Consider the following 15236-nt stretch of genomic DNA (forward strand, 5'->3'; position numbering starts at 1 on the left):
TGTCAGAGACCTGCTGATCAATGACAGAGTGCTGTGTGTCAGAGACCTGTTGATCAATGAGAGAGTGTTGTGTGTCAGAGACCTGTTGATGAATGAGAGAGTGCTGTGTGTCAGAGACCTGATGATCAATGACAGAGGCCTGTGTGTCAGAGATCTGCTGATGAATGAGAGAGTGTTGTGTGTCAGAGACCTGTTAATAAATGAGAGAGTGTTGTGTGTAAGAGACCTATTGATCAATGAGAGAGTGCTGTGTGTCAGAGACCTGTTGATCAATGAGAGATTGCTGTGTGTCAGGGACCTGTTGATCAATGAGAGAGTGCTGTGTGTTAGAAACCTGTTGATCAATGGGAGACTGCTGTGTGTCAGAGACCTGTTGATGAATGAGAGAGTGTTGTGTGTCAGAGACCTGTTGATCAATGAGAGAGTGGTGTGTTTCAGGGACCTGGTGATTAATGAGAGAGTGCTGTGTTTCAGGGACCTGCTGATCAATGAGAGAGCGCTGTGTGTCAGGGACCTGTTGATCAGTGAGAGAGTGCTGTGTGTCAGGGACCTGTTGATCAATGAGAGAGTGCTGTGTGTCAGAGACCTGATGATCAATGACAGAGTGCTGTGTTTGTCAGAGACCTGTTGATCAATGAGAGAGTGCTGTGTGTCAGAGACCTGTTAATAAATGAAAGAGTGCTGTGTGTCAGAGACCCGTTGATAAATGAGAGAGTGCTGTGTTTCAGAGACCTGTTGATCAATGAGAGAGTGCTGTGTGTCAAAGACCTGTTGATCAATGACAGAGGACTGTGTGTCAGAGACCTGCTGATGAATGAGAAGTGCTGTGTGTCAGAGACCTGTTGATCAGTGAGAGAGTGCTGTGTGTCAGAGACCTGTTGATCAATGAGAGAGTGCTGTGTGTCAGAGACCTGTTGATCAATGACAGAGTGCTGTGTTTCAGGAACCTGGTGATCAATTAGAGAATGCTGTGTTTCAGGGACCTGGTGATCAATGAGAGAGTGCTGTGTTTCAGGGACCTGGCGATCAATGAGATAGTGCTGTGTGTCAGGGACATGTTTATCAATGAGAGAGTGCTGTGTGTTAGGGACCTGGTGATCAATGAGAGAATGCTGTGTTTTAGGGACCTGGTGATCAATGAGAGAGTGCTGTGTGTCAGGGACATGTTTATCAATGAGAGAGTGCTGTGTGTAAGGGACCTGTTGATCAATGACAGAGTGGTGTGTTTCAGGGATCTGGTGATCAATGAGAGAATGCTGTGTTTCAGAGACCTGTTGATCAATGACAGAGTGCTGTGTTTCAGGGACCTGGTGATCAATGAGAGAGTGCTGTGTTTCAGGGACCTGTAGATCAATGACAAAGTGCTGTGTGTCAGGGACCTGGTGATCAATGAGAAAATGCTGTGTGTCAGAGACCTGTTGATCAATGAGAGAGTGCTGTGTGTCAGAGACCTGTTGATCAATGAGAGAGTGCTGTGTGTCAGAGACCTGTTGATCAATGACAGAGTGCTGTGTGTCACAGACCTGTTGATCAGTGAGAGAGTGCTGTGTGTCAGAGACCTGTTGATCAAAGAGAGAGTGCTGTGTTTTAGAGACCTGTTGATCAATGACAGAGTGCTGTGTTTCAGGGACCTGGTGATCAATGACAGAGTGCTGTGTTTCAGGGACCTGGTGATCAATGAGAGAGTGCTGTGTTTCAGGGACCTGGTGATCAATGAAAGAGAGTGCTGTGTGTCAGGGACCTGGTGATCAATGAGAGAGTGGTGTGTTTCAGGGACCTGGTGATCAATGAGAGAGTGCTGTGTTTCAGGGACCTGGTGATCAGTGAGAGAGTGCTGTGTTTCAGGGACCTGGTGATCAATGAGAGAGTGCTGTGTTTCAGGGACTTGGTGATCAATGAGAGAAAGCTGTGTGTCAGAGACCTGTTGATCAATTGGAGAGTGCTATGTGTCAGGGACATGTTGATCAATGAGAGAGTGCTGTGTTTCAGGGACCTGTTGATCAATGAGAGAATGCTGTGTGTCGGAGACCTGTTGATCAATGAGAGAGTGCTGTAAGTAAGGGCCCTGTTAATCAGTGACAGAGTTTTGTTTGTCAGGGACCTGGTGATCAATGAGAGAATGCTGTGTGTCAGAGACCTGCTGATCAGTGAGAGAATGCTGTGTGACAGAGACCTGTTGATCAATGAGAGAGTGCTGTGTTTCAGAGACCTGTTGATCAATGACAGAGTGCTGTGTTTCAGGGACCTGGTGATCAATGAGAGAGTGCTGTGTGTCAGGGACCTGTAGACCAATGACAGAGTGCTGTGTTTCAGAGACCTGGTGATCAATGAGAAAATGCTGTGTGTCAGAGACCTGTTGATCAATGAGAGAGTGCTGTGTGTCAGAGACCTGTTGATCAATGAGAGAGTGCTGTGTGTCAGAGACCTGTTGATCAATGACAGAGTGCTGTGTGTCAGACACCTGTTGATCAATGACAGAGTGCTGTGTGTCAGAGACCTGTTGATAAATGAGAGAGTGTTGTGTGTCAGAGACCTGTTGATAAATGAGAGAGTGCTGTGTGTCAGAGACCTGATGATCAATAACAGAGTGCTGTGTGTCAGTGACCTGTTGATCAATGAGAGAGTGCTGTGTGTCAGTGACCTGTTGATCAATGAGAGAGTGCTGTGTGTCAGTGACCTGTTGATCAATGACAGAATGTTGTGTGTCAGAGACCTGCTGATGAATGAGAGAGTGCTGTGTGTCAAAGACCTGATGATCAATGACAGAGTGCTGTGTGTCAGAGACCTGTTGATCAGTGAGAGAGTGCTGTGTGTCAGAGACCTGTTAATCAATGAAAGAGTGCTGTGTGTCAGAGACCTGTTGATAAATGAGAGAGTGCTGTGTTTCAGAGACCTGTTGATCAATGAGAGTGTGCTGTGTGTCAGAGACCTGTTGATCAATGACAGAGGCCTGTGTGTCAGAGACCTGCAGATGAATGAGAAGTGTTGTGTGTCAGGGACCTGTTGATCAGTGAGAGAGTGCTGTGTGTCAGATACATGTTGATCAATGAGAGAGTGCTGTGTGTCAGAGACCTGTTGATCAATGACAGAGTGCTGTGTTTCAGGGACCTGGTGATCAATTAGAGAATGCTGAGTTTCAGGGACCTGGTGATCAATGAGAGAGTGCTGTTTTTCAGGGACCTGGCGATCAATGTGATAGTGCTGTGTGTCAGGGACATGTTTATCAATGAGAGAGTGCTGTGTGTTAGGGACCTGTTGATCAATGAGTGAGTGCTGTGTTTCAGGGACCTGGTGATCAATGAGAAAATGCTGTGTTTCAAGGACCTGGTCATCAATGAAAGAGTGCTGTGTGTCAGAGACTTGATCAGTGAGAGAGTGCTGTGTTTCAGGGACCTGGTGATCAATGAGAGAGTGCTGTGTGTCAGGGACATGATTATTAATGAGAGAGTGCTGTGTGTCAGAGAACTGTTGATTAATGAGAGAATGCTGTATGTCAGAGACCTGTTGATCAATGAGAGAGTGCTGTGTTTCAGGGACCTGCTGATGAATGAGAGAGTGCTGTGTGTCAGTGACCTGTTGATCATTGAGAGAATGCTGTGTGTCAGTGACCTGTTGATAAATGAGAGAGTGCTGTGTGTCAGAGACCTGCTGATCAATGAGAGAGTGCTGTGTTTCAGGGACCTGGTGATCATAAGCGAGTGCTGTGTGTCAGACACCTGTTGATCAGTGAGAGAGTGCTGTGTGTCAGAGACCTTTTCATAAATGAGAGAATGCTGTGTGTCAGAGACCTGTTGATCAATGAGAGAGTGCTGTGTTTCAGGGACCTGGTGATCAATGAGAGAATGCTGTGTTTCAGGGACCTGGTTATCATTGAGAGAGTGCTGTGTGTCAGGGACCTGTTGATCAATGACAGAGTGCTGTGTTTCAGGGACCTGGTGATCAATGAGAGAATGCTGTGTGTCAGAGACCTGTTGATCAATGAGAGAGTGCTGTGTGTCAGAGACCTGTTGATCAATGAGACATTGCTGTGTGTCAGAGGCCTGGTGATCAATGACAGAGTGATGTGTGTCAGAGACCTGTTGATCAATGACAGAGTGCTGTGTGTCAGAGACCTGGAGATAAATGAGAGAGTGCTGTGTGTCATAGACCTGTTTATAAATGAGAGAGAGAGCTGTGTGTCACAGACCTGTTGATCAATGAAAGAGTGCTGTGTGTCAGAGACCTGTTGATCAATGAGATAGTGCTGTTTGTCAGAGACCTGTTGATCAATGACAGAGTGCTGTGTGAAATAGACCTGCTGATGAATGAGAGTTTGCTGTGTGTCAGAGACCTGATGATCAATGACAGAGTGCTGTGTGTCAGAGACCTGTTGATCAGTGAGAGAGTGTTGTGTGTCAGAGACCTGTAGATCAATGACAGAGTGCTGTGTGTCAGAGACCTGTTGATAAATGAGAGAGTGCTGTGTGTCAGAGACCTGTTGATAAATGAAAGAGTGCTGTGTGTCAGAGACCTGTTAATGAATGACAGAGGCCTGTGTGTCAGAGACCTGTTGATGAATGAGAGAGTGCTGTGTTTCAGGGACCTGTTGATCAATGAGAGAATGCTGTGTGTCAGAGACCTGGTGATCAATGAGAGAATGCTGTGTGTCAGGGACCTGTTGATAAGTGAGAGAGTGTTGTGTGTCAGAAACCTGGTGATCAGTGAGAGAATGCTGTGTGTCAGGGACCTGTTGATCAATGAGAGAGTGCTGTGTGTCAGAGACCTGTTGATCAGTGAGTGGGTGGTGTGTGTCAGAGACCTGGTGATCAATGAGAGAGTGCTGTGTGTCAGAGACCTGTTGATCAATGACAGAGTGTTGTGTTTCAGGGACCTGGTGATCAATGACAGAGTGCTGTGTTTCAGGGACCTGGTGATCAATGAGAGAGTGCTGTGTTTCAGGGACCTGGTGATCAATGAGAGAAAGTGATGTGTGTCAGGGACCTGGTGATCAATGAGAGAGTGGTGTGTTTCAGGGACCTGGTGATCAATAAGAGAGTGCTGTGTTTCAGGGACCTGGTGATCAGTGAGAGAGTGCTGTGTTTAAGGGACCTGGTGATCAATGAGAGAGTGCTGTGTTTAAGGGACCTGGTGATCAATGAGAGAGTGCTGTGTTTCAGGGACTTGGTGATCAATGATAGAAAGCTGTGTGTCAGAGACCTGTTGATCAATTGGAGAGTGCTATGTGTCAGGGACATGTTGATCAATTAGAGAGTGCTGTGTTTCAGGGACCTGTTGATCAATGAAAGAATGCTGTGTGTCGGAGACCTGTTGATCAATGAGAGAGTGCTGTAAGTAAGGGACCTGTTAATCAGTGACAGAGTTTTGTTTGTCAGGGACCTGGTGATCAATGAGAGAATGCTGTGTGTCAGAGACCTGTTGATCAATGAGAGAGTGCTGTGTGTCAGAGACCTGATGATCAATGAGAGAGTGATGTGTGTCAGAGACCTGTTGATCAATGACAGTGGTGTGTTTCAGGGATCTGGTAATCAATGAGAGAATGCTGTGTTTCAGAGACCTGTTGATCAATGACAGAGTGCTGTGTTTCAGGGACCTGGTGATCAATGAGAGAGTGCTGTGTGTCAGGGACCTGTAGATCAATGACAGAGTGCTGTGTTTCAGGGACCTGGTGATCAATGAGAAAATGCTGTGTGTCAGAGACCTGTTGATCAATGAGAGAGTGCTGTGTGTCAGAGACCTGATGATCAATGAGAGAGTGATGTGTGTCAGAGACCTGTTGATCAATGACAGAGTGCTGTGTGTCAGACACCTGTTGATCAATGACAGAGTGCTGTGTGTCAGAGACCTGTTGATAAATGAGAGAGTGTTGTCTGTCAGAGACCTGTTGATAAATGAGAGAGTGCTGTGTGTCAGAGACCTGATGATCAATGACAGAGTGCTGTGTGTCAGAGACCTGTTGATCAATGAGAGAGTGCTGTGTGTCAGTGACCTGTTGATCAATGATATAGTGCTGTGTGTCAGAGACCTGTTGATCAATGACAGAGTGTTGTGTGTCAGAGACCTGCTGATGAATGAGAGAGTGCTGTGTGTCAAAGACCTGATGATCAATGACAGAGTGCTGTGTGTCAGAGACCTGTTGATCAGTGAGAGAGTGCTGTGTGTCAGAGACCTGTTAATCAATGAAAGAGTGCTGTGTGTCAGAGACCTGTTGATAAATGAGAGAGTGCTGTGTTTCAGAGACCTGTTGATCAATGAGAGAGTGCTGTGTGTCAGAGACCTGTTGATCAATGACAGAGGCCTGTGTGTCAGAGACCTGCAGATGAATGAGAAGTGTTGTGTGTCAGGGACCTGTTGATCAGTGAGAGAGTGCTGTGTGTCAGATACCTGTTGATCAATGAGAGAGTGCTGTGTGTCAGAGACCTGTTGATCAATGACAGAGTGCTGTGTTTCAGGGACCTGGTGATCAATTAGAGAATGCTGAGTTTCAGGGACCTGGTGATCAATGAGAGAGTGCTGTTTTTCAGGGACCTGGCGATCAATGTGATAGTGCTGTGTGTCAGGGACATGTTTATCAATGAGAGAGTGCTGTGTGTTAGGGACCTGTTGATCAATGAGTGAGTGCTGTGTTTCAGGGACCTGGTGATCAATGAGAAAATGCTGTGTTTCAAGGACCTGGTCATCAATGAAAGAGTGCTGTGTGTCAGAGACTTGATCAGTGAGAGAGTGCTGTGTTTCAGGGACCTGGTGATCAATGAGAGAGTGCTGTGTGTCAGGGACATGATTATCAATGAGAGAGTGCTGTGTGTCAGAGAACTGTTGATTAATGAGAGAATGCTGTATGTCAGAGACCTGTTGATCAATGAGAGAGTGCTGTGTTTCAGGGACCTGCTGATGAATGAGAGAGTGCTGTGTTTGTCAGTGACCTGTTGATCATTGAGAGAATGCTGTGTGTCAGTGACCTGTTGATAAATGAGAGAGTGCTGTGTGTCAGAGACCTGTTGATCAATGAGAGAGTGCTGTGTTTCAGGGACCTGGTGATCATAAGCGAGTGCTGTGTGTCAGACACCTGTTGATCAGTGAGAGAGTGCTGTGTGTCAGAGACCTTTTCATAAATGAGAGAATGCTGTGTGTCAGAGACCTGTTGATCAATGAGAGAGTGCTGTGTTTCAGGGACCTGGTGATCAATGAGAGAATGCTGTGTTTCAGGGACCTGGTTATCATTGAGAGAGTGCTGTGTGTCAGGGACCTGTTGATCAATGACAGAGTGCTGTGTTTCAGGGACCTGGTGATCAATGAGAGAATGCTGTGTGTCAGAGACCTGTTGATCAATGAGAGAGTGCTGTGTGTCAGAGACCTGTTGATCAATGAGACATTGCTGTGTGTCAGAGGCCTGGTGATCAATGACAGAGTGATGTGTGTCAGAGACCTGTTGATCAATGACAGAGTGCTGTGTGTCAGAGACCTGGAGATAAATGAGAGAGTGCTGTGTGTCATAGACCTGTTTATAAATGAGAGAGAAAGCTGTGTGTCAGAGACCTGTTGATCAATTGGAGAGTGCTATGTGTCAGGGACATGTTGATCAATGAGAGAGTGCTGTGTTTCAGGGACCTGTTGATCAATGAGAGAATGCTGTGTGTCAGAGACCTGTTGATCAATGAGAGAGTGCTGTAAGTAAGGGCCCTGTTAATCAGTGACAGAGTTTTGTTTGTCAGGGACCTGGTGATCAATGAGAGAATGCTGTGTGTCAGAGACCTGCTGATCAGTGAGAGAATGCTGTGTGACAGAGACCTGTTGATCAATGAGAGAGTGCTGTGTTTCAGAGACCTGTTGATCAATGACAGAGTGCTGTGTTTCAGGGACCTGGTGATCAATGAGAGAGTGCTGTGTGTCAGGGACCTGTAGACCAATGACAGAGTGCTGTGTTTCAGAGACCTGGTGATCAATGAGAAAATGCTGTGTGTCAGAGACCTGTTGATCAATGAGAGAGTGCTGTGTGTCAGAGACCTGTTGATCAATGAGAGAGTGCTGTGTGTCAGAGACCTGTTGATCAATGACAGAGTGCTGTGTGTCAGACACCTGTTGATCAATGACAGAGTGCTGTGTGTCAGAGACCTGTTGATAAATGAGAGAGTGTTGTGTGTCAGAGACCTGTTGATAAATGAGAGAGTGCTGTGTGTCAGAGACCTGATGATCAATAACAGAGTGCTGTGTGTCAGTGACCTGTTGATCAATGAGAGAGTGCTGTGTGTCAGTGACCTGTTGATCAATGAGAGAGTGCTGTGTGTCAGTGACCTGTTGATCAATGACAGAATGTTGTGTGTCAGAGACCTGCTGATGAATGAGAGAGTGCTGTGTGTCAAAGACCTGATGATCAATGACAGAGTGCTGTGTGTCAGAGACCTGTTGATCAGTGAGAGAGTGCTGTGTGTCAGAGACCTGTTAATCAATGAAAGAGTGCTGTGTGTCAGAGACCTGTTGATAAATGAGAGAGTGCTGTGTTTCAGAGACCTGTTGATCAATGAGAGTGTGCTGTGTGTCAGAGACCTGTTGATCAATGACAGAGGCCTGTGTGTCAGAGACCTGCAGATGAATGAGAAGTGTTGTGTGTCAGGGACCTGTTGATCAGTGAGAGAGTGCTGTGTGTCAGATACATGTTGATCAATGAGAGAGTGCTGTGTGTCAGAGACCTGTTGATCAATGACAGAGTGCTGTGTTTCAGGGACCTGGTGATCAATTAGAGAATGCTGAGTTTCAGGGACCTGGTGATCAATGAGAGAGTGCTGTTTTTCAGGGACCTGGCGATCAATGTGATAGTGCTGTGTGTCAGGGACATGTTTATCAATGAGAGAGTGCTGTGTGTTAGGGACCTGTTGATCAATGAGTGAGTGCTGTGTTTCAGGGACCTGGTGATCAATGAGAAAATGCTGTGTTTCAAGGACCTGGTCATCAATGAAAGAGTGCTGTGTGTCAGAGACTTGATCAGTGAGAGAGTGCTGTGTTTCAGGGACCTGGTGATCAATGAGAGAGTGCTGTGTGTCAGGGACATGATTATTAATGAGAGAGTGCTGTGTGTCAGAGAACTGTTGATTAATGAGAGAATGCTGTATGTCAGAGACCTGTTGATCAATGAGAGAGTGCTGTGTTTCAGGGACCTGCTGATGAATGAGAGAGTGCTGTGTTTGTCAGTGACCTGTTGATCATTGAGAGAATGCTGTGTGTCAGTGACCTGTTGATAAATGAGAGAGTGCTGTGTGTCAGAGACCTGTTGATCAATGAGAGAGTGCTGTGTTTCAGGGACCTGGTGATCATAAGCGAGTGCTGTGTGTCAGACACCTGTTGATCAGTGAGAGAGTGCTGTGTGTCAGAGACCTTTTCATAAATGAGAGAATGCTGTGTGTCAGAGACCTGTTGATCAATGAGAGAGTGCTGTGTTTCAGGGACCTGGTGATCAATGAGAGAATGCTGTGTTTCAGGGACCTGGTTATCATTGAGAGAGTGCTGTGTGTCAGGGACCTGTTGATCAATGACAGAGTGCTGTGTTTCAGGGACCTGGTGATCAATGAGAGAATGCTGTGTGTCAGAGACCTGTTGATCAATGAGAGAGTGCTGTGTGTCAGAGACCTGTTGATCAATGAGACATTGCTGTGTGTCAGAGGCCTGGTGATCAATGACAGAGTGATGTGTGTCAGAGACCTGTTGATCAATGACAGAGTGCTGTGTGTCAGAGACCTGGAGATAAATGAGAGAGTGCTGTGTGTCATAGACCTGTTTATAAATGAGAGAGAGAGCTGTGTGTCACAGACCTGTTGATCAATGAAAGAGTGCTGTGTGTCAGAGACCTGTTGATCAATGAGATAGTGCTGTTTGTCAGAGACCTGTTGATCAATGACAGAGTGCTGTGTGAAATAGACCTGCTGATGAATGAGAGTTTGCTGTGTGTCAGAGACCTGATGATCAATGACAGAGTGCTGTGTGTCAGAGACCTGTTGATCAGTGAGAGAGTGTTGTGTGTCAGAGACCTGTAGATCAATGACAGAGTGCTGTGTGTCAGAGACCTGTTGATAAATGAGAGAGTGCTGTGTGTCAGAGACCTGTTGATAAATGAAAGAGTGCTGTGTGTCAGAGACCTGTTAATGAATGACAGAGGCCTGTGTGTCAGAGACCTGTTGATGAATGAGAGAGTGCTGTGTTTCAGGGACCTGTTGATCAATGAGAGAATGCTGTGTGTCAGAGACCTGGTGATCAATGAGAGAATGCTGTGTGTCAGGGACCTGTTGATAAGTGAGAGAGTGTTGTGTGTCAGAAACCTGGTGATCAGTGAGAGAATGCTGTGTGTCAGCTACCTGTTGATCAATGAGAGAGTGCTGTGTGTCAGAGACCTGTTGATCAGTGAGTGGGTGGTGTGTGTCAGAGACCTGGTGATCAATGAGAGAGTGCTGTGTGTCAGAGACCTGTTGATCAATGACAGAGTGTTGTGTTTCAGGGACCTGGTGATCAATGACAGAGTGCTGTGTTTCAGGGACCTGGTGATCAATGAGAGAGTGCTGTGTTTCAGGGACCTGGTGATCAATGAGAGAAAGTGATGTGTGTCAGGGACCTGGTGATCAATGAGAGAGTGGTGTGTTTCAGGGACCTGGTGATCAATAAGAGAGTGCTGTGTTTCAAGGACCTGGTGATCAGTGAGAGAGTGCTGTGTTTAAGGGACCTGGTGATCAATGAGAGAGTGCTGTGTTTCAGGGACCTGGTGATCAGTGAGAGAGTGCTGTGTTTAAGGGACCTGGTGATCAATGAGAGAGTGCTGTGTTTCAGGGACTTGGTGATCAATGATAGAAAGCTGTGTGTCAGAGACCTGTTGATCAATTGGAGAGTGCTATGTGTCAGGGACATGTTGATCAATTAGAGAGTGCTGTGTTTCAGGGACCTGTTGATCAATGAAAGAATGCTGTGTGTCGGAGACCTGTTGATCAATGAGAGAGTGCTGTAAGTAAGGGACCTGTTAATCAGTGACAGAGTTTTGTTTGTCAGGGACCTGGTGATCAATGAGAGAATGCTGTGTGTCAGAGACCTGTTGATCAATGAGAGAGTGCTGTGTGTCAGAGACCTGATGATCAATGAGAGAGTGATGTGTGTCAGAGACCTGTTGATCAATGACAGTGGTGTGTTTCAGGGATCTGGTGATCAATGAGAGAATGCTGTGTTTCAGAGACCTGTTGATCAATGACAGAGTGCTGTGTTTCAGGGACCTGGTGATCAATGAGAGAGTGCTGTGTGTCAGGGACCTGTAGATCAATGACAGAGTGCTGTGTTTCAGGGACCTGGTGATCAATGAGAAAATGCTGTGTGTCAGAGACCTGTTGATCAATGAGAGAGTGCTGTGTGTCAGAGACCTGATGATCAATGAGAGAGTGATGTGTGTCAGAGACCTGTTGATCAATGACATAGTGCTGTGTGTCAGACACCTGTTGATCAATGACAGAGTGCTGTGTGTCAGAGACCTGTTGATAAATGAGAGAGTGTTGTCTGTCAGAGACCTGTTGATAAATGAGAGAGTGCTGTGTGTCAGAGACCTGATGATCAATGACAGAGTGCTGTGTGTCAGAGACCTGTTGATCAATGAGAGAGTGCTGTGTGTCAGTGACCTGTTGATCAATGATATAGTGCTGTGTGTCAGAGACCTGTTGATCAATGACAGAGTGTTGTGTGTCAGAGACCTGCTGATGAATGAGAGAGTGCTGTGTGTCAAAGACCTGATGATCAATGACAGAGTGCTGTGTGTCAGAGACCTGTTGATCAGTGAGAGAGTGCTGTGTGTCAGAGACCTGTTAATCAATGAAAGAGTGCTGTGTGTCAGAGACCTGTTGATAAATGAGAGAGTGCTGTGTTTCAGAGACCTGTTGATCAATGAGAGAGTGCTGTGTGTCAGAGACCTGTTGATCAATGACAGAGGCCTGTGTGTCAGAGACCTGCAGATGAATGAGAAGTGTTGTGTGTCAGGGACCTGTTGATCAGTGAGAGAGTGCTGTGTGTCAGATACCTGTTGATCAATGAGAGAGTGCTGTGTGTCAGAGACCTGTTGATCAATGACAGAGTGCTGTGTTTCAGGGACCTGGTGATCAATTAGAGAATGCTGAGTTTCAGGGACCTGGTGATCAATGAGAGAGTGCTGTTTTTCAGGGACCTGGCGATCAATGTGATAGTGCTGTGTGTCAGGGACATGTTTATCAATGAGAGAGTGCTGTGTGTTAGGGACCTGTTGATCAATGAGTGAGTGCTGTGTTTCAGGGACCTGGTGATCAATGAGAAAATGCTGTGTTTCAAGGACCTGGTCATCAATGAAAGAGTGCTGTGTGTCAGAGACTTGATCAGTGAGAGAGTGCTGTGTTTCAGGGACCTGGTGATCAATGAGAGAGTGCTGTGTGTCAGGGACATGATTATCAATGAGAGAGTGCTGTGTGTCAGAGAACTGTTGATTAATGAGAGAATGCTGTATGTCAGAGACCTGTTGATCAATGAGAGAGTGCTGTGTTTCAGGGACCTGCTGATGAATGAGAGAGTGCTGTGTTTGTCAGTGACCTGTTGATCATTGAGAGAATGCTGTGTGTCAGTGACCTGTTGATAAATGAGAGAGTGCTGTGTGTCAGAGACCTGTTGATCAATGAGAGAGTGCTGTGTTTCAGGGACCTGGTGATCATAAGCGAGTGCTGTGTGTCAGACACCTGTTGATCAGTGAGAGAGTGCTGTGTGTCAGAGACCTTTTCATAAATGAGAGAATGCTGTGTGTCAGAGACCTGTTGATCAATGAGAGAGTGCTGTGTTTCAGGGACCTGGTGATCAATGAGAGAATGCTGTGTTTCAGGGACCTGGTTATCATTGAGAGAGTGCTGTGTGTCAGGGACCTGTTGATCAATGACAGAGTGCTGTGTTTCAGGGACCTGGTGATCAATGAGAGAATGCTGTGTGTCAGAGACCTGTTGATCAATGAGAGAGTGCTGTGTGTCAGAGACCTGTTGATCAATGAGACATTGCTGTGTGTCAGAGGCCTGGTGATCAATGACAGAGTGATGTGTGTCAGAGACCTGTTGATCAATGACAGAGTGCTGTGTGTCAGAGACCTGGAGATAAATGAGAGAGTGCTGTGTGTCATAGACCTGTTTATAAATGAGAGAGGGAGCTGTGTGTCACAGACCTGTTGATCAATGAAAGAGTGCTGTGTGTCAGAGACCTGTTGATCAATGAGATAGTGCTGTTTGTCAGAGACCTGTTGATCAATGACAGAGTGCTGTGTGAAATAGACCTGCTGATGAATGAGAGTTTGCTGTGTGTCAGAGACCTGATGATCAATGACAGAGTGCTGTGTGTCAGAGACCTGTTGATCAGTGAGAGAGTGTTGTGTGTCAGAGACCTGTAGATCAATGACAGAGTGCTGTGTGTCAGAGACCTGTTGATAAATGAGAGAGTGCTGTGTGTCAGAGACCTGTTGATCAATGAAAGAGTGCTGTGTGTCAGAGACCTGTTAATGAATGACAGAGGCCTGTGTGTCAGAGACCTGTTGATGAATGAGAGAGTGCTGTGTTTCAGGGACCTGTTGATCAATGAGAGAATGCTGTGTGTCAGAGACCTGGTGATCAATGAGAGAATGCTGTGTGTCAGAGACCTGTTGATAAGTGAGAGAGTGTTGTGTGTCAGAAACCTGGTGATCAGTGAGAGAATGCTGTGTGTCAGGGACCTGTTGATCAATGAGAGAGTGCTGTGTGTCAGAGACCTGTTGATCAGTGAGTGGGTGGTGTGTGTCAGAGACCTGGTGATCAATGAGAGAGTGCTGTGTGTCAGAGACCTGTTGATCAATGACAGAGTGTTGTGTTTCAGGGACCTGGTGATCAATGACAGAGTGCTGTGTTTCAGGGACCTGGTGATCAATGAGAGAGTGCTGTGTTTCAGGGACCTGGTGATCAATGAGAGAAAGTGATGTGTGTCAGGGACCTGGTGATCAATGAGAGAGTGGTGTGTTTCAGGGACCTGGTGATCAATAAGAGAGTGCTGTGTTTCAGGGACCTGGTGATCAGTGAGAGAGTGCTGTGTTTAAGGGACCTGGTGATCAATGAGAGAGTGCTGTGTTTCAGGGACTTGGTGATCAATGATAGAAAGCTGTGTGTCAGAGACCTGTTGATCAATTGGAGAGTGCTATGTGTCAGGGACATGTTGATCAATGAGAGAGTGCTGTGTTTCATGGACCTGTTGATCAATGAAAGAATGCTGTGTGTCGGAGACCTGTTGATCAATGAGAGAGTGCTGTAAGTAAGGGACCTGTTAATCAGTGACAGAGTTTTGTTTGTCAGGGACCTGGTGATCAATGAGAGAATGCTGTGTGTCAGAGACCTGTTGATCAATGAGAGAGTGCTGTGTGTCAGAGACCTGATGATCAATGAGAGAGTGATGTGTGTCAGAGACCTGTTGATCAATGACAGTGGTGTGTTTCAGGGATCTGGTGATCAATGAGAGAATGCTGTGTTTCAGAGACCTGTTGATCAATGACAGAGTGCTGTGTTTCAGGGACCTGGTGATCAATGAGAGAGTGCTGTGTGTCAGGGACCTGTAGATCAATGACAGAGTGCTGTGTTTCAGGGACCTGGTGATCAATGAGAAAATGCTGTGTGTCAGAGACCTGTTGATCAATGAGAGAGTGCTGTGTGTCAGAGACCTGATGATCAATGAGAGAGTGATGTGTGTCAGAGACCTGTTGATCAATGACAGAGTGCTGTGTGTCAGACACCTGTTGATCAATGACAGAGTGCTGTGTGTCAGAGACCTGTTGATAAATGAGAGAGTGTTGTCTGTCAGAGACCTGTTGATAAATGAGAGAGTGCTGTGTGTCAGAGACCTGATGATCAATGACAGAGTGCTGTGTGTCAGAGACCTGTTGATCAATGAGAGAGTGCTGTGTGTCAGTGACCTGTTGATCAATGATATAGTGCTGTGTGTCAGAGACCTGTTGATCAATGACAGAGTGTTGTGTGTCAGAGACCTGCTGATGAATGAGAGAGTGCTGTGTGTCAAAGACCTGATGATCAATGACAGAGTGCTGTGTGTCAGAGACCTGTTGATCAGTGAGAGAGTGCTGTGTGTCAGAGACCTGTTAATCAATGAAAGAGTGCTGTGTGTCAGAGATACCTGTTGATAAATGAGAGAGTGCTTTGTTTCAGAGACCTGTTGATCAATGAGAGAGTGCTGTGTGTCAGAGA

General features: G+C 46.3%; 1 protein-coding gene across 1 annotated transcript in view; it reads left to right on the forward strand.

Moving 5' to 3' along the window:
* The window catches only part of LOC127880654 (solute carrier family 12 member 9-like), an 80867-nt gene that overhangs the window by 31843 nt on the left and 33788 nt on the right, over nucleotides 1-15236 (forward strand). The window lies entirely within an intron of this gene.

Source organism: Dreissena polymorpha, chromosome 5 (assembly GCF_020536995.1).
Source record: "Dreissena polymorpha isolate Duluth1 chromosome 5, UMN_Dpol_1.0, whole genome shotgun sequence".
NCBI lineage: Eukaryota > Metazoa > Mollusca > Bivalvia > Myida > Dreissenidae > Dreissena > Dreissena polymorpha.